This window comes from Hydractinia symbiolongicarpus, chromosome 1, assembly GCF_029227915.1.
Source record: "Hydractinia symbiolongicarpus strain clone_291-10 chromosome 1, HSymV2.1, whole genome shotgun sequence".
Classification (NCBI taxonomy): domain Eukaryota; kingdom Metazoa; phylum Cnidaria; class Hydrozoa; order Anthoathecata; family Hydractiniidae; genus Hydractinia; species Hydractinia symbiolongicarpus.
In genome coordinates this window covers 28,241,986-28,266,072 of record NC_079875.1, presented here as the reverse complement: position 1 = coordinate 28,266,072, position 24,087 = coordinate 28,241,986, and the positions used below count along the sequence as shown (strand labels likewise).

Sequence of the window (24,087 nt, the reverse complement as noted above, 5' to 3'; positions counted from 1 at the left end):
TAATTGTTACTTGCAATTCATAGTTTTTTTTTGACGACATCACTTTCTAATTATTTTTCCTTAAATTTCATCACTTTCAGGATCAAACAATAGGCCTAGTCTTGCCACCAAAACTTTACCTTCGATTGGACTATTTTTCGTGAGCTACCTATTTCAGCAAATAGTGAAGAAGGGCCAACATGATAGTCTGAATTCTCATCTGAATCCAACAGAGACAGACGTAACGTTTCTCTCTGAAGGATTTTTTTATGTTTGTCTTTAAAAGTGAGTATATTTTGTGTGAAAAAATAAATAAAACAAGTATCACAGTGGTGGACTATACCTGTCAAAGAAGTTATATTCTCTGATGTTAATTCCGTCATGTGGTCACATTAGTTTTGATACCAGCATCGTTACAACTATTATCCAAGACTAACTTTGATGATTCCATATCTTTTTAGGTTCTAGTAAAACGAAAAGAAACAATTGGCACAATTTATACATGAAAAGGTGTTAAGAATTGTCAATTTTTATGGTCAAACACTAAAATAAATAAATATTCTGTGAAATTACATTGTTTACTTTGGAAAAGCATGTACTTAGTTGTATTTCCATCACGTGACAAGTAGCTATTAAGTTGTTTAGCTTCTTCACCTGATGTCTTTACCTGGAGAACATGATTTGAAATCATGTTATTGACATAGCATTGTAACGTAAAAATCAAACTGAAAATTAAAAAATCTGTATGTATCTGACCTGACAAGACATCTGGTGTTGTTTCGCCAGGCATCACTAAGACTGGGAGTTTCATTTGATCGGATATAAACCGTCGTGTAAATTCAGCAATAGGCAATATTTAAAAGTATTCAATCATTAGGAACCTCGTTAACAATTGCAAATCATCACCCGCAGCATATTCGTATCTCTTCATTTATTTCCGTCAAGGTTTCGGTATGTTTCCCAAAGTTTGATTAGGATCAAGAGTTTACTTTATTGCATATTTTAGCGAGTTGAAATGCCACAAAGCAAATAAAAATACCTCTTTCTTCTCCTTAACTAGGTTAAAAGTCATACATTTTAGCCATATGTTATACTGTTTACTATTCCGTACAAACAAGACAACATATGTACTTTTTTATGGGGATTTCATCATTAATAAGGAAATCATAAAAGCGCATTAACAAGGACAGATACTTCTTACTAACAGTGGGGCATACGATTGTTTTTCGCAGTACTTGGCAAGAAACTCATTTCTAATGATGTTCTGGTCCAGGAGGGCTGCCAAGTCATCCGTTTTCATAGCTTTCATGATATTTTGAATGTTCAAAACTTCACTAGATGCGGTACTGGCATCTAACCTCCCTCCATAAACTGACGTCAACTGACAGGTATCAAAAAAGGTGTTTCTTGAATGCACTTTTCCGTGGCCATACATGTAAGCTGTTTTATGTGTTTTTTATTTTAATTCAGTACATATCCTTTTCTAAAGCCGCTTCCCTAAATTCTTTTCAATGATGCCTTCATTGGACTTTACGCACAATAAAAACTTGTCTAGTTCACCCGATAGGTGTCATATGTGCTTCCACGCATATTTTTATATGCTCTGCTTTTAAATACCATATCATCCTGCTTCTGTGAATAATTTATTCAGTCCGCCGCCATCAATGTATTTCCCCAAGAGTGTTATACCTCAGTTGCATGCATTGTAAGTCAAAAGTGATGATAGTCTTCTTCTATCCCAGTGACTTTAACGTTAATACCTTAAACCATCTTTAGCACAGCATACAGAGTTGACCAATCTGTTGGTAAGAATCTATATAATGGCAAACCTTGACACCTTGTGACAACACCACTTTTATTAAGTAAGGAGTTGTAGGCTATCAACATTGGAGGAATAACATTGATGAAAATCTGAAAGACCGTTATAGTTTATCTTTGCAAAAGTGTTCTAATTAAAAATTGTTGTAATATCAATAGTAATATCAGATTTACACTACAAATTTTAAATTTATCCTTCAATAAAAAAGAATAATGTGTATAATTTAGCGTTTTGTGAAAGATATTTTTGGTTTGCTAAGTGTACCTGTCAATATCTGTACCGCAAGCAAAAAAATTGCCAAAACTGTACTTATGGTAAACAGGTTATAATAATTTAAGCAAATGAATTTCCTTTCAATTAGTCAATTTATTGTTTTCTCGTCCGGTTTATCGGAAATCCAGATATGGAGATTTGGATAAACTACGTTAAAGAATGCCATTCTTCGCTTCACTCAACAACGAAGCGAAAATGTCATTTGCAAATACTATTGATAAAAGGAAAAAGCGAATCTAAGGTCTTTTCTCTAAATTTTGTGTTTTCAAGGGGTTGTACGTTTCTTTGTTAAGTTTGAAGTTTTTTTCCAATTTTGACAGTAGCCATATTTGTTTTAATTATTTTCACGTTGTTGATTTCGTTTAAGATTTTGGAATCAATTTTTGGCGCGTTTTTCATAGTCGAATTCTAAATATTTTATGTCTCATAAAACATTTAGAATTTGCCTGCCTATTAAATACTGAAACGAAATGACATAGAAAGGTTGTCTTACAAAACGAAATTAAATGTGCTTGAATTTGCAGAAAGGTTCTGTGCAACGCACACACGGAGTAATAGCTATATAGAGAAGTAAAAAAATATGTCCCAATCTCCCTAATTGATGACATATAAATTAAAATTATCTCTGTTATTGATTATTTTTAAATTTAAAATAAATGTAGCTGTCTGTTTACTAAAACAAACAATTATTATATTTAATTTAACATATGCGCTAACGCGATATTTAATTACTCTTCAATAAAACAAAGCAACATAAGCAAATAACGAGTATTTAACATGATTAAAACTGATACAAATATTAGTAAAGTCTTTGCTATGTACACACCTAGGAAGAAAAGGTTAATTGGGTTCATCCGGGCGAGTGGCTTTCAACATAAATGAATTATAGCTGAGGCTGATGTCACCATGTTTCTACATGACAATACCGAAGTATGTGTCATTCTTATATACGGACACATCCTGCAACATAGAAAAAGAGAATTTAAACCGCGTTTGAAGATGTTTATATCAAATAAGAAAAATCACCTTGGTGTGTCCCCAAAGTGTCTTCATAAATTATCATTCCAACATTTACCCAATTAGATGTGCGTTTTCGAATGTATCCTAGAAGTAAAAAAGTATAAAAGAGTATAAAATTTTAGTATTTTGCATTGTATAAACTGCCATGATTTTAATCATATACATAAACAATGTTAAGCAACACCACCACCGCCACCAAAATTACTAATTAGCAAATTAGTTACCCGAATTGTACTGCATTACACATTATTTTCCTGATTTTGATATTAAATGAAAATATTCGTATATAAGATCCATGCAAAAATCCACACAGCGGCGTATAATAAGTATATAATAAGATTTTGTGAGGAGCTGTTACAAAGATGATGGGATTTAAATGTAGTTGAATACGCTATCAATCCGTTTGTTTCAGAGTGGATGATTGACTCAGCTTTTGGGAATTAGTCTCCTAAGACACTGGCTAGTTGTGAAAGCTATTGGCCAAAAAGGAAATGGCCAAACAGTACAACTTGTCCAGTGCTGGAAAGGTTTGTGAACTTTGCAAAATTATTGAACCAGGTTTGACTCATGTTAAAGATATTTACATCATACCTTCACAATGTTGGCATGTCCCGATTGCGTCCCCATAATATCAGACTCCAAAGCTGCGGTAGAACAGGATTTGTTGACAAATTTAACAACAACCTAAAATAATAAAACAACTGTTTAAATTGGATTGGATGAACGAGGCGAGAACATAGGTCCAATATTTACCCAATTTTTTGCCCTTTAATATCAAAAAGTCAAAAATCCCTGTGAATGAAAGCTGTTCGGCAATATTCAAGAATAGCCCAAAACATGACCAAGTATTATGTTTCATTGATGTAGTTCCAAAGAAATGGTGAATCGAATTATTAAAATTTATTTTGTGCCATGGCCTCACCGTGCGCATACACACACAAGGTGTAATAATATATAGATAATGGAAAATCAGGCTGTGTCCTGTGTGGTAACATAAGGCTAACTTACTTTGAGTATCCTTTGTAATTATGATCTGTGGTTCCATTTGATTTATTCAACAGCAAGCTTTCCTAGGCAAGATCAACGGCATCAATCTTTGAATGACATTCATTGAATTAACCTGTCAGTCGATGCATTGAAAGTATAGTACCAAAGCTTTTTCAAATTGGAGGTGCAACTGTATGACCATTAATTCTGCAATTAATGGATGGCAAGAAGAGAAATGGTTGTTTGTACTCCAAGTTTATTTCTTTTCACCAGCTTTTTTAATTCCCTGTGTAAACGTTCATTCCTATTGGTCCCCATACCTACATAAATATTAGAAACGCATCCAACAGCAATATTCGGTTTAAGAGTTTTCACTTCCCTTTTAAAAATTTGATTAAAAAATGTTCCAGCAATTGTAATGTTTTCCTATTTCTTTACGAAACAATCAAGACTGTTATTGATTTGTTCAATGCTTGCTGTACATTTTATTCTACTTGTTTCCAAGTCATTTTTCTGTAAAAAAATCAAGCCTACACACATGGAAAAATGGATGTTTTTAAAGAGAGTCTTGATAAGTTGCTAAATTGCATGAAATCAGTCTAGTTTCACACTACACGTCGGAAAAATTTCTTGAAGCTTGTTCCGCGAATGACAACAATAATCTATACAAACTAGCCGGAAAAACAATTGGTCAATTTTTATTTTGCGAAATAAGTTTCAGTAAATGTTAACAAATTAATTGTGACACTGGACCCAGCGCTTAGTACAGGTAAACCGTGCGGCACATGCGTTTAGGCTTAAGACCCTATTCAAAAAAACTATTGCAGCTTTGATTTACAAAACACAGGATAACTTTGTTAAAACGCCGGGTTAAGCCGCAAGTAGCTGTGTTAACCAGTGTTAAACACCAGATAAGTGCTTTAGTACAGCCATATAGTGTGTAGAAAATGAAGTGAACTGCACAAAACTTTACGGTGTTTCCGGTGTAATATACTATTTAAAAAATAGCTTTCGACAACTTAGGTAAAACAAAAGCACAGATTACAATTCAATGTTACCCCATCAAAGCGATAACAGCTGGCCAACCTTTTGTTTTTCAGGGAATGTTCCCGGGAAAAGTTCAAAAAAATGTTAAGCTGAGCGCTTAGTATAGGTAAACAATGTGTACTTTTTTCTGTAAAAAACGTTATCACAACTTCGGTTAAACAGAAACACAGGAAACAGCCCGTTGTTACCACCGGACTAAGCGCCTCGTACAGGTAGACTGTGTTGCACATAAGTATAGGTATATATAACACCATTTTAAAAAAAAGCTTTATAGCGACTTCAGTTTAAAAAAAATCAGGAAACCTCCTGTCGTTATCGGGTTCAGTTAAAAAATATATACTCAGCAATTTTATTTTTCAGCATAAGCTTTCATAGCAGTAATAAAATTGGTAGCTGCAATGCTTTTAATGGCTTAAGTGTGACGATCGTGCCATTACTGCGGTGGATTCATCGCAACTTAACAATCGCTCAGCTTACATACTGTTCTTTAGTAGAAGTTCTTTTCTGCAACAAAGTAGATCGGTGAAGAAAATTTTTCTAGCGGTTGCAATTTACCCCGACTGACCATTGATTGGTCAACCCACCGAGAAAGTGGAGTTTCCTCACTCCTTTCTCTTTCTTGAGACCATGTAAGAAGAATAGCAAGGAAGCTTGACGTTTTGTCTTGTCTTTGGGGTTGACCATCCCAGTTGTTACCCCAGTCCAGTAGGGGGAGACCAAATTCTCTTATTTGGCCTACTGGATTGACGATCCTGCTGACCCGAGTTCCTTTTAAAGAGCCAAATGGGGTTATATTTTTTTTTCTATTTGCGCTAATTTTTTGACCTTTGTAGCATAAAACCTCAATTACAATAATCTGGTCCTGTTGTTAGGCTGGTCCATTGCAGCAATGATCTGTGTAGGGCTGAGTGTAGGGATCATTAACACGTGTAAAGCTACTGCCAGAGTCGCACGTTCTGGCGCACACATCGTTGCTTGCTTGTTCTTATCTACGAATTCGTAATGAATTGCTTTGAAAAATTTACCCTTTAAAGGATATTCACTTTAATAAGTTTTGTTTATTTTATGCACTGAATTGCTTGTTTTTATTGTCTCTAAACTGTAACTGTTTTTATCATTGTTTTGCTTAAATTTTCTGTTGTATTCGAAGGTTGTTCTTCTTTGTTCCTGTGTACTGTGTTACTTTACTGTTAGTCAAAGTGGTCATCGTATAATTTGCCAAATCCTTGCTCCTAGAAAGATTTTGGATTATTTCGGAATCTTTAGAGGGTATAACCTCTAGCCATAACCACCTGTCTTTAGACAAGTATTATCATTACAGGTTGCTGTTTTGTCATCTCATTATCAATTTCCAAATGATCGAGAATGGCGATCTAAAAATGATCCACTCGATATTTGTTCAAAAGCTGCAAAATTATTACTATTCTCAACCAAACTATATTGTCGAAAAACAGTTTTCATCATGCCCCTATCATCACTGAGTATGGTGGCCCATGGCTGCCATGCAAAAAAAATAAACAAATATCAAAACAATTTCATTTCAATTTCAAATCGAACTAATCTTAATTTCAAATCAAAATTGAAATCAAATCAAAATAAATTTACTTCGTTTAAATTCGATTTAAAAGTAAAAGTTACATTAATTTCAATCGAATTTGTTTTTAACATTGGCCCATCGCTGCCACGCGAAAATGAAATCAAATTATATTTCGTTTCGGTACACGTTATATTTGATAAACAAAGATGGCGGCTTCTCCAGCGTGGGAAAATGATATCAATCTTGAAGAAGCATTGAAGAAACTTGTCAGGCAAAATTTACCTCGGCGTGATATATTGAACTACATGCGGAGAGACTTTGGTCATTATAATTGGAGCATAAGAACAATTGATAGAAGATTGCGCCACTTCAACATATACTATTCGGATACAACGGTAACTGTTGAAAAGGTGCAAGAAGTTGTAAAAGATGAGTTAGAAGGGCCTGGAAGACTTTTAGGATATCGAGCCATGCAACAAAAGGTTCGACAAAAACACCTCTTGAATGTACCAAGAGCACTGGTGTATGACGTGATGTATGATCTTTCACCAGAGGACCTTGCAAATAGGCGACCAGGTCATAAAGAAAAAAAGGGGAAGGGTAATTTTGTTACAAAAGGCATAAATTGGGTATGGTCATTAGATGGTCATGATAAACTGATAAGGTATCAGAATTGGACATTCCCATTGGCAGTGTATGGGTGCAGTGATACAGCTAGCCGTAAACTTCTTTGGTTGCGTGTATGGGATTCAAATTCCAAACCAGAATTGATCGGTAAATGGTATTTAGAGCACTTATGTAAAACAAACATCATCCCTGCATATATTCGCATCGACAAGGGAACAGAAACTGGCGTTATGGCCACAATGCAATCATACTTGAGAAGAAATTGCGAAGACCTTGACGATCCCACTGAATCAGTGTGCTATGGACCATCAACTTCAAATCAAGTAAGTGTCATTTCTGATAGTCCAATATTGCCTAATTTCTTTTTCAAATACCTAATCGGCATTCTTGTTTTTAGATTGAACGTTGGTGGAAAGAGCTCCACGAGAGACTTGAGAAATATTTCAAGGATGGATTACATAGCTGAAAGAAGAAAGACATTATGACCCACATAATGAAGCAGATAGGTAATGTAGAATAAAATGTATTCAGAAGAAAATATAACAGCATCATAAAAATTCTTCTAAAAATAGTAAACAAATAAAAAACAATCACTATACTCTTTCAGGAATATTATGAAGTACGTTATGATACCACTTATCCAGAGAAAATTGGACGAATTTCGAGAAATCGTGTGGAACACTCATCGCATAAGGAAACAAAAAAATACCATTTTGCCTGATGGTATACCAAACCACATATACGATTTTCCACAAGAATATGACTTATTGGAATGTGGTATGCTTTTATTTTTTGATGATGGATTTTACGATTTTACTATTTGCGTAGGAGTGAAAGATCAAAATTAACTCTCCTGCACACAACCAAAGAATTGATAACAATTAGAAATGGGCTTATTACAAAGGAAAGGAAATCAGATTTGTTCTTGTCTTCAGAAATTCTTCAGAAAACTGATTGGGATATTTCGACAGCGAAGTCTGCTTTGCAAAAGATGTTCTTGTGTAGCGAACATTTTCTAATATATTAAGTAACCCTTCGTCAGTTAAAAAAATCAATTTATAATGATATTCAATACTGGATTCTGAACAGGCAATGTATCAAAAACACTTTATGCTTTTGGCGTTTGTTTTGTCACGCAACAGTTTTAAATGGGATATTTCTTAGCTCTGATTATGTTGTTTCATACATTCCATTAAATTTACCAACTGATAGCCTTGGGGTAGCGCGTTCGCTTCCAGTGCGGGAGGTCTTGGGTTCAAACTCCAGCTGAGTCATGCCAGAGACTATAAAAGTGTGAATCTATTCTTTCTGCTTAGCGTTCAGCATGAGAATAGGATTGATATCTTAGGTGGTTGTCTAGTTGAAAGAATGCTGTGCTTACACAACTTTCGTAGCTCAAATGAGCTCAGCCTACAGTTTTAGCCACGTGAATCATGGGTTACTCTGTCTAATATAACGTGACCTTTTCTCGGACATATGGCACCTCAAACAAGGGTCTTTGATCGGAAGGTCATTTTCAAGAAACGAAGCTAATTAGTATAGCCTTACTTACACCTAAAGGTAGCTAGCATAAAACTGCCTACTTAGCTGAAATAATAATGTAACTTAGATAACATATAGCAAGCTAGCTAGCTAGCTTAAAAAAACAGTGCCATAATGTCAATGTCCATAGCGGTAGAAACACAACTATTTGCTAGACAAATGTACAACTTTATTGACGAAATAAAATGTTGGTATAAACAAGAAATTATTTCACTTGAAACTGTTCTTCTGTCCGACAGGATTATAGCAAAAAGAGGTAGTGGTTATGGCGGCTACATAGCGGATAGTATTAGGAAACATTCAAAATGCACTCTCTGTAAAACGATGATAAAGTACCAATATTTAATTTAATTTTGTTTGGTTTGGGTTTAAGTGAGGAAACTTGGCACAAAGAAGCATCAATATGTTGTGACAAAAGTGTTACAATTAGTGACAAAATATTTAGGTTGACATGTCATCACAGGAAGTGATGACGTCATAATAAGACAACGGTTGACGAAAGTATGTTTTTCTTGGAAATTCTCTTTTTTTATCTTTTTTAAAACTGTTTACAGTACTAGTCATTAAAAAAGTAATATAAGAATGTAAGATGTTATTAGGAACATTAACAGGTGGTATAAAGACAAAAGATTTCTCTAAGGAGAAAATGGAAATCGATCAAAACTTTAAGAATTTTTTTTGAAAAACCTATATTTGAGAATCTTACTGTTAGGACCTGTCATGGAATAAAACTTTGTGACCTATGACGTTATCATATGATAATTCATATGAAATAGAGAAATAGGAAATTACAACCATTCCAGTCTGCAAATTACACAGTATGCATGTCAATATTGTATGATGACTTTTTGTCACTATCACATATATAATCCCATATTCATACAACTGGTTAGTTTCATTTATTATTAGCACTACAATAAAAAGTTGATATGACCACCTGTCAAAAAGGACAAAGTGATATTTTTTTTATTTTCCGAAAGTCCAATAAAATTCAGGAAAAGTCACAAAATTTCAGGTAATTTCATCCAGTATTTAAAAAGTTATAAGACTTTGAAAATGCCGCGGGCACTTTATGCCCCCCGATACCAAATAGGGTTAATACGCATATGCTTGGGTTTCAGGACTCGGGGGCCGTGCGGAACATTTACTGTGACGTATGTTATATGCCTTCACCGTCGAGATAAAAACTTAAATTTTATGTTTCAGTTCTCCACCATACAGTTTCAAAAAACAAATATCCGCTATATGTTTATATCTCCAGGGATTTCAGTAAAGTATAAAAGCAGCGTGTAATATTCTAAGTCAGTAGTCACTTGGTTGATATTGGTCTTCGTAAACATTTAAAGGTAATGCGTTTTTTACAAATTAGTTATATGAAAAGGTTGCCATTAACTATAACATTTACTGCAACATTTACATTCTTTTTACATATATTTAGATGTCGCGTCGTACCAAAGGGGCTGTGTCATTTTTTGATTATTTCCCTAAGGACTTTCGATTGAGACTTTGGAAAATAGTAAAAACCGTTTACATGTAAATGGCTAAACAGGCCATCCGTGGCCTATTCCGAATTGGCAGCAACGCTCGCCCCAAATTGGGAAGTCGCAACATCAAAATTACCATCGTTTATAAAAAAACCGATTTCCAAATTTACCTTTGACAGGGTCACCAACATTAATGACGCCATTTTACCACTTAATAATAAATTTGATGGTCACAAAGCCACCAGTATGCAATACAAAAAGGCTGTGATTGCGATGACTGGTGTACAAGAGGATGAAAACGACGAAGAGAGATTTGACAAATACATAAATGATATGATGAGTAGAGGTGCGAGCATGTATCTGGCTGCATTGCATTTAAAGGTAGCGAAGTATGTTCATTTTCATCTCGACGATACTGGAAAAGCTGGAGGGGCAGATAAACCCGAGTGAAAAGATTTTAAATCTACTCTATCCTTGAATAATTATATAACAATACTAGAGGTACACCTTATTCCAAGAACACAAGCACAAGCGATAAAAGAAGAAGACAGTCATTTTTGTCTATGCTTGATGTAAGTTTAAATGTTACATGATATAAAGTGTGTAAAAGGATAGTACTACTTTTACAGTACAGAAAGTTGCAATTTCATCAAACTGAAAAACCATTTTAGCAATTTGAAAAGCAACAAGGAACGCGTGAAGTGCAAGTATCTTCCACTTGTGTAAGTGTAAATTTTGTAAGAAGTATTGATCGAATAAAAATTATGTGCAGCTGTTATATAAAATTTCAATTTAGATTGGACAAACACGAACAGCTCGTAGGACGACCAGGTAGGTTATACTTTGTATAATATACCTAACTAACTTTAGCACTAATAAATATGAACCTGTGGTTATTTAGAATGATGACCATGATTACTCAAATTTACTAGAGACGAAGAAGAAAGAAGAAAACAACAGAAATACGTAGTATTTTTATCCAAGACTTGCAAGTAAAAAAAATGAACTAATAAATACGGATTTACTCTATTTTCATAAAATGTTCCGCTTTACTTTTAATAAAATATTTTTTTCTTATTAAGAAAGAATAAGTACTTTTTATTTTGTAATAATTCTTTACTTCACACTCAATTTACTAAAGTAAATTTAAGGGCGTGATTATATTTTCCCTAAATAATCATTTTTTATTTTTAAACATAGATTAAATTTTAGCGTGCATATTAGTTTAAAAAACTGTATAAAAAAAGTTGAAAATAACAGAAATTTAGATTATGCGGTAAGTTGTGATTGTAATAACGTTATGTTGTTATGCATTGGAATGATGTTAAAGACTTTATTTGTCCGTACGGAAAAGCATATGACGACAATTTCTTATCAGATGACGTTTTCAAAGCTCGTTTGAAAACTCAGTCTTGTGAGTTCCTATGTAGACCAAGCGTCGCATTATCAGAAACAGCGTCATCTCTCCACAACAATATAATTGCTTTTGCCGATTTGCGGGAAAAATTGATGACGAAATACTTAAAACCATTTGCGCGGTACTTGGCTACTGTGCAAGACGCATTAAAAACTCTCGATTCGAAGCACAAAGGTGCGAAAATAGGCCTATGTAGTGGAATATGCAAAGGTGTTGGGGAAGCTGGGTGCTTGTCTTCAAAGTCTAAGCACCCATTACAGCGTAAAAAGGTTTGCGTTTACCCACCCTTAATCGGTAAAGGCAAACATGCTACAATGTATTCCCGAATTCGGAAGCTTTTATGGGAATCCGACCACAGATAATTACCTTGAGGGACTGTGTTTGCAGTTTGCTTCCTGCTCTTTGAGGGATGTACCACAGGATACTAATTCTATAGATTTAGATACGTTGTTGGAAAAATCCTTTTACAATGATTCTTCTCACTCTAGCGAACGGGAGCTTTCCCCAACTCCTCCAAGTAAAAAATTAAAGAAAAAGAAAACAAAAAAATAGAATTATATGTTGTGTTTATGAAAAAGATAGGTGTAGTTTATCACAATAAACGTTTTTGAACAGTGTACTTTGTATTTTTTATTCCCGTACTAATGTTTTTCTAATGATCATGGATAATGCGCTGCGCCAATTTCAATAAACATTACTGAAATGCCTTTATTTATTTTCGATATTGCAAATTAAAAGTCTACTTTAAAATTATCAGCAAAATCGTTCATTAACATAACACAGAAGCGGAGAAAAACACACGTACATGCTTTTACAGTTACAAGTTGACCTGCAGTCACAGCTGACGCTCAATGCGTTGCCTATTGTAACACAATACCGTACTGTCACAAACAACAAGACTCAAAATAATGTTACAGCTCACGCACCGTGCGTGGACGCCAGTTACAAGGTAACCTTCGGTTTCTCGTGGCGTGCAAAGTCACCAGCTTACCTAATGTTACAGCTGACGCCCATGCGTTAGACGCCAGCTGCAAGGTAACCGTCGGTGTCCATGCGTTACGCTAAAATTTACCAAGTTAAAAAAGACGCAAATCAAGGTTACAATTTAAAGATTTAATTCTAAATTTTTATTTTTATTTTTAAATGTTTCTATTTGTTTATTTTTTGTTTTAAATGCCCCGCTGGTCGTTATAGATAGAATAATTTAATTTTACCCCCAGATTAACGTGCACGCTTCATCTAACGGAAACAAGTTGTTTATCAACTGAAAAAAGAAATTCGCCGCAAAGAAGTAACTCTGGAAAAAGTTATTTCAAACAATGTTCACTCATCATGAGGTTGGATTAAAGCTTATATTTGTTTTTCTATATTTCCATTTTTGTGTTCCGGGACGAGGTAAATATTTCTAACGTGCGATGATTTAACATCACAAAGAGAAGGGATTGGAAATGTTTCAGTCAATTCTATACATCTTCAATTCATTCTCTTTGGGATGAAACGAAGTTTAGTATTCGAAGTAAAAAACTGATTGGAGTTTTACTAGGAAAACGCTAGCAAGCTACCTACTGAGAAGTAAAAGAAAACAGGTGTGTTGTTTAGATTATTTAGTAAAGAAATGAATTTGGGTGTATAACGATTTTTAGCCGTTTCTTTCAGAACTAAATTTTTCCTTAAATATTAAGTTTCTTGTTGTGTCTTGAGTCGGAAAATATTTTCTTTAAGCACTCATTTTGTAAGTACATACTCTGAAAAATGGGTCAGAAGTTTGGGATATCCTAAAAATATGTCTAAGCTTAATAGTTTGTTTCAAAGATAATTAACTCCTATATATACGGAGGTGTGGCACCCGAGGGCCAAAATATGCTGTTATCAGCAGAAAATATCTCAAAATCATAAGGCAGAACCACATTTTTTTCAAAATTACCCAGAATTCCTCGACGTTGTCCGTCATTTTGGCTAGCGCTGAAACTTATGACCGACACGCGGCTGAGAGATCGTGGCTTGAAACTAAAGACGTGCAAAGAAATGCCATGAGTAGTGCAAGGAAAAGAAGAGGAATTCTTAAGTAATTTTTTTTCTTCATTGGATTTACAAGAATTTGAGGTACCCCACAATTAGAAGAACAGAAACGCCTTTCCGATGTCTGATGATGATGAGTGGTCACATCTGGATAATATTTATTTTGTGATTTTAGGCTACCTAGCCAGTACCATGCCAGTACTCCAGGGCACATTTGTTATTAAATAATTAAGTGATAAAGTACAAGAGCTAAATATATTACTTTAATGTAGCTAGCTGCACAAAAGATTTTTCAAAGCATTCTGAACATTTAAGACTTAGTATATAGCTAGTTAGGTATGCAAGACATTGCATGTTGGTAAACATGTTTCCACGACAAGCTGAAACCTATGTTTCATAAATAAATTTCTGCATATATAAATAATTTTGTAGATTTTCAGTTCTCTTTTATGAAATAACAAAATTTGGGAAAGTATAGCCAGAAGTAATATTCGCATGAAGTGGGAAGACCTAAAGTCTTCAGGTTAAAACTTAATAAAGCGTAAACTGTTTCACATGGAGGACACTTAGTGTAATGTGTTACAAATCCAGTGGAGCGCTTATAGAGTATAATATCTTTTTCATAAACCAACATTCACAGGACTTATGATAAAGATAAAGCCTATTGCTACTTCTGCAAAGCAAATACAGTTGTTTAGCATTTTTTATTTTGCATAAAAAGTCTCTGTGGATATTCAAAAATTAATTGTGAGTGGCACCACACTGGGCGATTAGTGCAAAGTAAACGTGTTGCAGATCCAGGTATTTGTATTTATACGGCATGAAATTTACATTATGTATTTAGCACTGTGCTTTAGAAGCCCATTCCAACTTTCTCTGAGCTGGAAAAGGTATTTGTTCCTAAACCTGGGACACATATCTGTTTGAATTATTTTTAATCCTGAGAATCACTTAAATGTTTTCTGTACACATGCTTGTCAAAATTGATATGCTGGTCTAAAAACATGTAATACTAAGTTTCAAGTCATTATTTTAATTTTTATTGAAGTAATAGGAATTTTACTTAATATAGTTTTAGCATAGTTTTTCATACCACTGACACCAAAATGACTGCAGGGACTAATCGGTTTGAAATTAATCTATATAATAATACGCCAGTTCCGTGTGTCTGTAACAGGCAAAGTGGATATCGTCATTTTCCTTTGATGTTGCCGTAAAATGCATATCCAATATGTTAAATTTTCTGACGTTACGGCGCGACGTCAATAATATTACTTTAACGTCAATATCCTATATTAAATTATTGAAGCCGTTACAGTGCACTTAAAACTTTGAGGCCAAATAACTTGGAAACGAGGTGGTGACGTCAATGATTTTTCACCGCGTGGGTAACTAGGGACCACCTGGGACCAATTTGGGTAAGTTTCCCAAACCTGGGTCCTTGAATCCGTTTCGGAATGGACGGGTTGATGGCGTCATCACAAAACCTACAAACCCCAATATCTCTGCAACCGTTTGTCAAAAGTTCATGTTCCTATACATTTTCTTGATCAGCATTTCAAGATCTATATGATGAATGCAACGGGTGTACGAATTTGTGAAGAAATTTTTCTTTGGAACTTTTGGTGGGAACTTTGCTGACGTCAGCAAAATTTTTATACCCTATATCTCCTTAGGCTCTTTTCAAAAACATACGATACTATACATTATTTTGATCAGCGTTTTATCCTCTGCACATTACAGACAACAAATGATTAAATTTCACCAATTTTCTTTTTGTATATGCACTGCTGACGTCAGCAAAAAATCTAAAGCAACCTAATTTTCCATTGTTCTTCTGTGTATTAGTGGATTTTTCCACGGGCCTTATTGACTAGTCTATATAATAATACGCCAGTTCCGTGTCTCTGTGACAGGCAAAGTGGATGTCTTCATTTTCCTTTGATATTGCCGAAAAATGCATGTCTAATATGGTAAATATTCAGACATTACGGCGCGACGTCAATAACACCACTTTAACGTCAATATCCTATATTAAATTAATGAAGCCATTACAGTGCACCTAAAACTTTGAGGCTAAATAACTTGGAAACGAGTTGGTGACGTCAATGATTTTTCACCGCGTGGGTAACTAGGGACCACCTTGGACCAATTTGGGTAAGTTTCCCAAACCTGGGTCCCCGAATCCGTTTCAGAATGGACGGGTTGATGACGTCATCAAAAAATCTTTAAACCCTAATATCTCTGCAACCGTTTGTCAAAGATATATGATCCTATACATTTTCTTGATCATCGTTTCAAGGTCTATACGATATGTTATACATATTTCTGAAAAATTTTTATGTGTTAGGTCTCTGCAGATGTTAGCAAATTTTAAATGACTGTTGATTTTCTCTGTTATCCTGCGTAAGTGGAATTATTCCACGGGTCTTATCGACTAGTTTATAATATTTTAATAACAAACTTTTTCTCTTGATGTGTTTTTATTTTCCTGCAAAAGTTGTTGCATAGCTTATGTATTAACATTAGGATAAGAACGAAAAAGTTACTGTGAGACATGGGTTTTAAACCTTAAAATTTCCAGCGAGAAATTTCAAAACTAATGAATAACAAAATCGCAAGCAAAAGTTTTTCTTTAAATTTTTAATTTTTGTTAATGTAAAGGTAATCCAGATGAAAAAAGTTTGTGATGCTTTTTAGGAAGAAATCTTCCATATTAGCCACATGGGGTAACTTGACGAACAATGCATTTTCCTGCAGGCGTTCTCAATATGTGTAGTATAATCTTAAAAAATGTGATGTAATTTTCCTCTTCAAGTTTGGACTTTTAACCCAGCTAAAAATATTCAAACTTGACCTATTGTACTGAGTATTAAGTAATAAATGCTAGTTTAATCCTAAATGTAACTATAGTAGCTAAGCTACCTGTAAAAACAACATCAAACAACATCGAGGCTGTTCTATTTTGTAAACAAACCCATTGGTATTTTTGTAATAAGTACCAAATTTCATGTGTTCATTTCTTGCGCTTATGAGTGTAACCAAAGTGACCTGTACGTAAATCCTAAAAATTTATGTCATTGGCTCACTCTTTACGAATGACACCACGTAACAAAGGAAAACCATGCTTTGCTATTTCCCGTAACCTTTACCGAGATTTGGTTGTGATATCAGAATTAAATGTCTTTAAATATGAACATTTGTATGACGCACAAAATTTATTAGAAGCTTACTTTTTTTTATTGTATATCAAACGAACTGAACTTTTTTTTGTCCAAGCAATGGGCCGTTACATGTAGCCGAATTGCCATTAACTAGCTATAGTAACTTATAGCATGCTTTTCTTTATTAACTTATTATATGTTTTCAGGCCATAGTCATGCTAAGAACATATTAGGAAAAATGAGGATAGCATTTATCAAAGAGGTTCAGAACATCGAGGCTGAAACTATAACACACCATTGTTATAAAAACAGCGTGTATATTCTAGAGGAGAATTTACATAAACTGTAAAAAGTAATTTTTTCGTTGTTACTGTTTTTAACACTACAGACTGTGATTCAGTGTTGATGTCCTTATCAAAAACCTAAAACCTTGATTATAAGTTTGGGTCTGTTCTTTTAATATGTTGGATTGAAATATTTCGGTAGATATACAATATACCAAGTGATTCAAATGTATATTTCTCTTTTATGTGTTTCAGCTACTAATTATAATTTGTTATATTTTAAGTATAACTTTGGAATTGCAGCCGTATGCAATAGATTAAATAGCTGATTGTGTATGAATTAACGAAAAATGTTGTATTTTTTTAACGTTTGGTTTCCCTTTTTCCCTGGCGTACTTCTGGAATGATAAATCAATTATATAGTTTTAGCGTACTCCACTTTTTACGTAACGGTTGTTATACGCCTTTGATTTTTTTGGACATTTTTCATTTATATTTTTTTTTTTATTTTTTGTTGCACATACTTATATTTTTAGATTTTTTGTTTATAAATATAGAATAATGGAGATCGTGAGCAACCTCGATAACAGGGCTTTTTTCTTTATCCCATCCCGTTATAAAGGAGACAAATAGCCCTGGGTCGAGGTTGAAATGTGAGTTTTGAAAATTCAAATAACTGTGTTGTATGTTTTTGTTTCGTATCTCTTACATCGGTTTAATGAGAGATTCAATGGATTCTTCCACGGGAATTCAGATAACTGTTAATTCATTATATTTTGTGTATAACTTTGAAAGAGTTGCTGTATGCAATAGACTATCTGATTTTGTTATGACGTCTTACAAACTGTACAGTGTGGAAATTTTGTAATAAGTTTATTTGTATAATTGTTTTTTATAATTACTTTTTTCCCTGTTGTACTTCTGGCATGGCAAAGCAAGTATAAATTTTAGATTTCGCTTTTTAAGTAACGGTTGTTAGACGCCTTTCGATTTTGTTGGACATATTGCATTTTGCTTTTTGTTGTTGTTGTTGTTGTTGCACCTGCTTATATTTCAACGTTTTGGTTTCAACGGGTATAAATATAAAGTTACCAAATTACTATGCTGTATACATGTTTTTGTTTGGTACATTCAGTGGATTCTTCCACGGGAAATCGGCTAGTTGGATAATAATTTGGGTAGAGTAGAGTGACGTGTGTAGTTTGTTACGACAAGTGAAAAGTCATATGAAGGCTTTAAGCAACTTTAATAACAGTCAACGGTCAAAATCGCGTTGGCACTACGCTTAAAACTAACATTAAAAAACTATTGGTTTTAAAGTAAGTGTTAAAACACACTAAATCTCCAAAAATGTCGAACGAGATAAAAACTGTGAGAAAATATTAATGTTAAAATTTTGCTAACTTTTTCTTATGCTGGGCTACAAAAATTCAATTGATGAGAATTTGACCGTGAGATTTTCTCGGAAACAAGACCATCCAGGAACTAAGTTGTTGGTAGCTAATTTACAATGTCACTGGATGCTACAAGTGACTTATAGTGACAAGTAATAGTAGGTGACTCGTGACGCAGAGGTCCAGCAATTATGATTAACACTATAATAAATTTATATATTTATCCTGTCCAAAGATTTTCGCTGAAAAATGCATGTCTCTAATGCAATGAAAATCGACAAATTAAACGTCACGCCGTCAACTACATTAATGTAATGTTAAAGGGGCTAAGCCAATATGCACTTTCATGATCAGAGGTCTGATCGGGGTGAAGCTTTCTCTGTTGAGAATGAAATACGGATGTACTATGATAAATATTCACCTATATATGCACTTATCACTTTCAGGCCAAATGACATGGAAATAATTTACGTCATCTGCTGTATTGATAATAGGTGTGCATATTGGCTATAATTCACTTCTATGTCACTTATGTTGTGAAATTTGCATAAATATGCTAGATGTAAATCCCCCCCCCTCATGACAGAGCTTTTTCAGGTTAAAACATGCCTTATTCTTTATGAAATGCCAACTTGCTTACTATACCAAGGCCAAAAACGAGTAGTTTTGGAACAGGTTCTTTTTTATGGAAAACTTTAGAAAAACATTTTGCGAGCGTTTCCAGGAAAAGGGAAATGGAAACATATAACCTCTACATGGCTTACAAACATCTACGTGCTCTACAGAATAATGTAGACGAGAACGTGCTGTTCGAATGTTTTAGTTTGCTTGACGTAGATGAGTTTATGATAGGTGTACATGAGGTTTTGATGAATGTTCTTGTAGGCTGTGCATTAATTTCCCTGAAAAATCTAGTGTTATGGTTATTTTCTTTTTATAATCTTTCTATGTTGTGTTTTAATTTTGTGGTTGGTCTAAATTGGTCAATATTTTGGTAAGTTTTAACCGTTATATCTCTTTAACCGTTCGTCAAAGGTACATGTTTCTATACATCATTTTGATCAGCGTTCTCGCTCTACTATTTGCACCTCCTAAAGAATTGTCAATGCATTATTTTGTAGAAGTAGTTTTTTTTTAATTCGCTATTTTATGACAGTCGCGTAATATTTTTACACGCTAAACGGTTGCATTGAATCAAGGCCCTGTTATACTTGACGGTGAATGGAGAAAATAATTGTAATGCGATTAAAGGAAGGCTGTTTACAGTGGTCACATTTTTAAACAATAATTAACACGCATGATAAAAAAATATAATTAAATTTGTTTATTTTTTCTTGTTACCTACATTACATGTTTGTGAATTGCAGTCTGCGCGTCAAGCGTTGCTTATTTTATGTGCGCTGCACTTGTTAGTGCACACAGACGCTCTTATCAGATTGTCAATTATTTCATTTCACGGATGCTTTTCTCGAAACTTAAGCATATCTGTAAAACATACTTCCTAATATGTAATAAATTACTAGTTGTATGTTACTTCGACAATAACTTATAACATATAATAATTAGTTATTTAATGCTCAAACAAGATTTACCAATTTTGTAAACAAAGAAGTCTTTTAAAAAAATCTGTTTGTTAACTTCAGTCAAAAGAACGAATGGACGTAGATAGCTCATTAATTTTGCGAAATAAGTTTGAAGAGCTTGGTAAAAAAACAAGATTCCTAATTAAGAATTAATATACTAATTTTTAGTTGGTAACTTCGTTTCGAAAAAATAAACACATTCACTTTTTTGTCCCAGACAGACACTTATTTTAAACTTGTGGAGAACAATTGCGTTACTTGCTGATGTTTATTACAAAGCGTGACCAAACCATTTGTCATGGTAATATGTTTCAGTGTCATCAGAATAACCGAGAACTGTTTATCTAACACCAAAACACTATTTAAATATCGTCATGAAAGATATGGTGCAAGCGAAGCAATAATAAATTGAATCTGAATTATTTCGCACAATTATCATTCGGCAAGCAGGACTTCAAATCGCTATGCTTTTGATAAACGTGTGTGCATCAAACAACACAGAGCACTTCCATCAACTCAGGTTATAATCGTAACGCAAAGGCTCTGAAACAGCTTAACAAATTGGTCGCTGTTTAATGTGCCATTAATTGATCTTGAATTCAAAAATTCTGTCGTAATGTAACGCTTGCACAAATTTCCTTACTGTTTGACATCTAGTTTCTTGTATCCATAATTCTTGATATAAAATTGTAATCGTAACATATTATACTTGTAGATGCATGTATTGACCATATGATCGGATCTTTGATGTCACAATATTTGTTTGTTTCATTTTTATCTAAATAAGTACAAGATAAATAAAGTTTACAGATTAAGAATTGCACATATGTTACACAGAAAAAAATATTTTTATTCAGAAGTAACAACACATTTTCACATTTTAAAAACAAACAGTAATTTCTTCTCACCTAAAAATGCTTTAAAAAAGTGAAGCATCCATGAACGGAAAACCAATCTGTTTAATATGGAGAAAATTTGTTTGTTTAAAACAAACACAAGACGCGCGGACTGCATTTCAAAAACTTTCTTCGTTTATGTTGTATACTAGTTTTCTTTTGTAGAACAAAACTATAGCTCGGTTACACAAGCAAAAAATTACCCAATTCCATTGTTGAAACGCTGATCAAAAAACGTATAGGATCACACGTTTTAAGCAAGCGGTTAAACCAGTTGCAAAATATTAATTTAAGTCGTTGTTATTTTCATTCGTTCCATGCTATTTAGTCTGAAATGTAAATGTGCAATGCAATGATTTTATTTTTAGCAATAGGCGTCAACAATTATGTGCTCGCCTAAATTTTTAGACCCTACTAAATTGGGGTTAAACCAAGCTGGAAAATTCTTTTTAACGGGAAAATTACTTTTAGAATTACAAACCAACAAAAAATTGCACCCGTCTCTTAGTAGAACATAAAATTATCATTTCTTTCGCGTAGATTAATCAATCGAAATGCGAGAAGAACTTAACCACAAGATGAGTACATGATATTATACGTAGCTAAGATTTTATCTGTATAAATATTTTTTTTTAAATAAATCGTTTTGAACAATTGGGTGCCATAGGATCTGAAAGACCTGACGCTATCTGATATTTCTTTAACGGAGTGACAAAAAAACAAGTGTAAGTGATTATGTTCTTTTGTAACGTTTGATATCATGTTATAGCAGTAGAAATGCTTTTTATAGAATTGCCCAGTACGTCAGTTTGTATAAAGTCAAGTCACGTTGTAAGAAAACATTGTCCATGTCCTCTTGCAAGTTGCTACAGGAATATTGTCTGGAATCAATGATTAAATGACGAAAGACGGTTCGTGGTCTTTTTCATGCAAGCCAAACAAATATGAATTTGATATTTTACTGATTCCAGCTCCAGAAACAGGCGACTTCACACATTGACATGTTGATTTGGGTAAAAGATTTTAAAAATGTTAACATCAATCGTTTTCACGTCAGATCAATTTCACTGCAAAACGGATGTGCAATTATGCAATGACGGAAATATGTTCTTGTCAATCTCACCAGTTACGTTACAAAAGCGAAAGAGCATGTTCTCTCCTTAAAATAATTACTGCTTCGTTTGTGACTAGCTGCAACAATTCCTATTGTACTTAAGTGAGAAAAGGTTTGACAAAGAAGCACGGTACACAAACACAAAAAGTTGTTTAAGCTTCCTTTGATAAAACAGTTTATCAAACATTGTTTGTCGTAACAAGTTCTATCATAGCGGAAATTTTTACACTTAAGCCCCCGAAAGGTTGAAAATAGTAAAAAAATTATTAGGAGTTTTACCAGTGTGTCGATATTGTTAAGGAAAGCGGGATACTTTCGTTATTTATAATTTTTGTGCGCGGAATATTATTTTTCAGGAGACCTGTGAAAATTTTAATAAGCGAATATACAATATGATTTTTTCATTTTTGTAGGACCAGCTATATGCACAATTGCTCTGGAGTTGTAATGCTTGGCATTTAATAAAGGGGGTTAAGCATTAGACAGCCATACAAAATGGTACACATAAACTGCAAGGAGCGCACAATACTTAAATCTGTCCTAAAGGCTTGTTGCGGGAAAATAAATACGTGGGTAATTATATGTTTGAGTGTATTGCAATTTGCTGTTTAGCGGGCGTGCACGGTTTTATAGCACACGATACGTAATATATTAAAAAGTAAAAAAATATCACATACAGCAATCCAGATCGTCGATTCCAACCTCTTCCGCCTTTCCATAAAATGCTGGTAAACCAAACTAAAAAAGTTATCGCAAGTTATAACTTACAAAGATTGTAAGATTGTTCGAATTGTAAAAATTCGACTTACCATCCTTCAGTGTGACATATTTTCTGTTCTTGCTTCCGAAGTTTCTTTTGTCATTCTATAAATAAATTAAAAACAGGTACACCGTTCTTTGGATGAGGTAAATGAGAAAATAGATAATGAATTAGTAAAAACGCAACTTACCATCGGCTACTACAAACTTTCATGTTACTTTTTCTCATCGTCAGAAACTCTTTCCTCTCCCTTAACATGGTTTATCTCGACTAGGCGTGGAATAAAATCGTTCTGGTTAATTAATTTATTTTCTTAAAATATCGTGGGATATCAGTAATCGTATTATGAATTCCCTACATGAGCAAGATCCAATGTCATTATTAAATCCTTAATGGGTAGTTATAATTGAAGCGAAAAACCATTAAACTTACGCTTGGGAAATATGTTTTTACGAGATATAGAAACATGAATTTTATAATTACGGAAAGCATGCGACGTTAATATTGTAATACTGTTCATCATCATCAAAGTCCTAAAAATTTTTAAAGTAAAAAGCTGTCCTCACACTTCGTTAAAAAGTAAAGAAAAATTCTACAAACATTCCAATGGTGTTTAATATTAAATATTGCTAAATTTTGTCTATGTACATCTCCTATACATAGCTATGATGTGCCGACGGTAAGATGAATGTCGTTCGCAAAAAACGTCTATCAAAGCATGTGCAAAACTTAGATAATCGTTAATTTAAGAATAACATCACTGCGCTGAATGTAATCTGATATAGCGACAAGTTGGGTCAATGTTTTTTATAAGAACGACTGAAGTTTAGCAGAGGTCGGATGTGCATTGTTTTAATACCTTTCAAGCTTTGTATACATTCTTATTTGTGTTTCTAAAAAAGAGAAGTGTAATATCAAATTTAGTGCAGAAACAGTTTGATTTTGTAGAAAATCGAGTTTTTTTTCAGAGAAACCTATCTATAGTGACCAGTAGTCACGAGATTTTAATTTATTTTCTTGAATTGCCGTGGGACATCCGAGTAACCGTCTTAGGAATTCAATACATGAAAAGATACAATGGAATTATCAATTCATTACTGGGTAGTTATAACAGAAGCGAAAAATCATTATACTAAAAACG

At 33.7% G+C, this 24,087-nt stretch overlaps 1 pseudogene; it reads left to right on the top strand.

Moving 5' to 3' along the window:
• The first annotated feature begins 5,884 nt into the window (after positions 1 to 5,884).
• Positions 5,885 to 10,043, top strand: LOC130648962 (uncharacterized; annotated as a pseudogene).
• Positions 10,044 to 24,087: the final 14,044 nt, after the last annotated feature.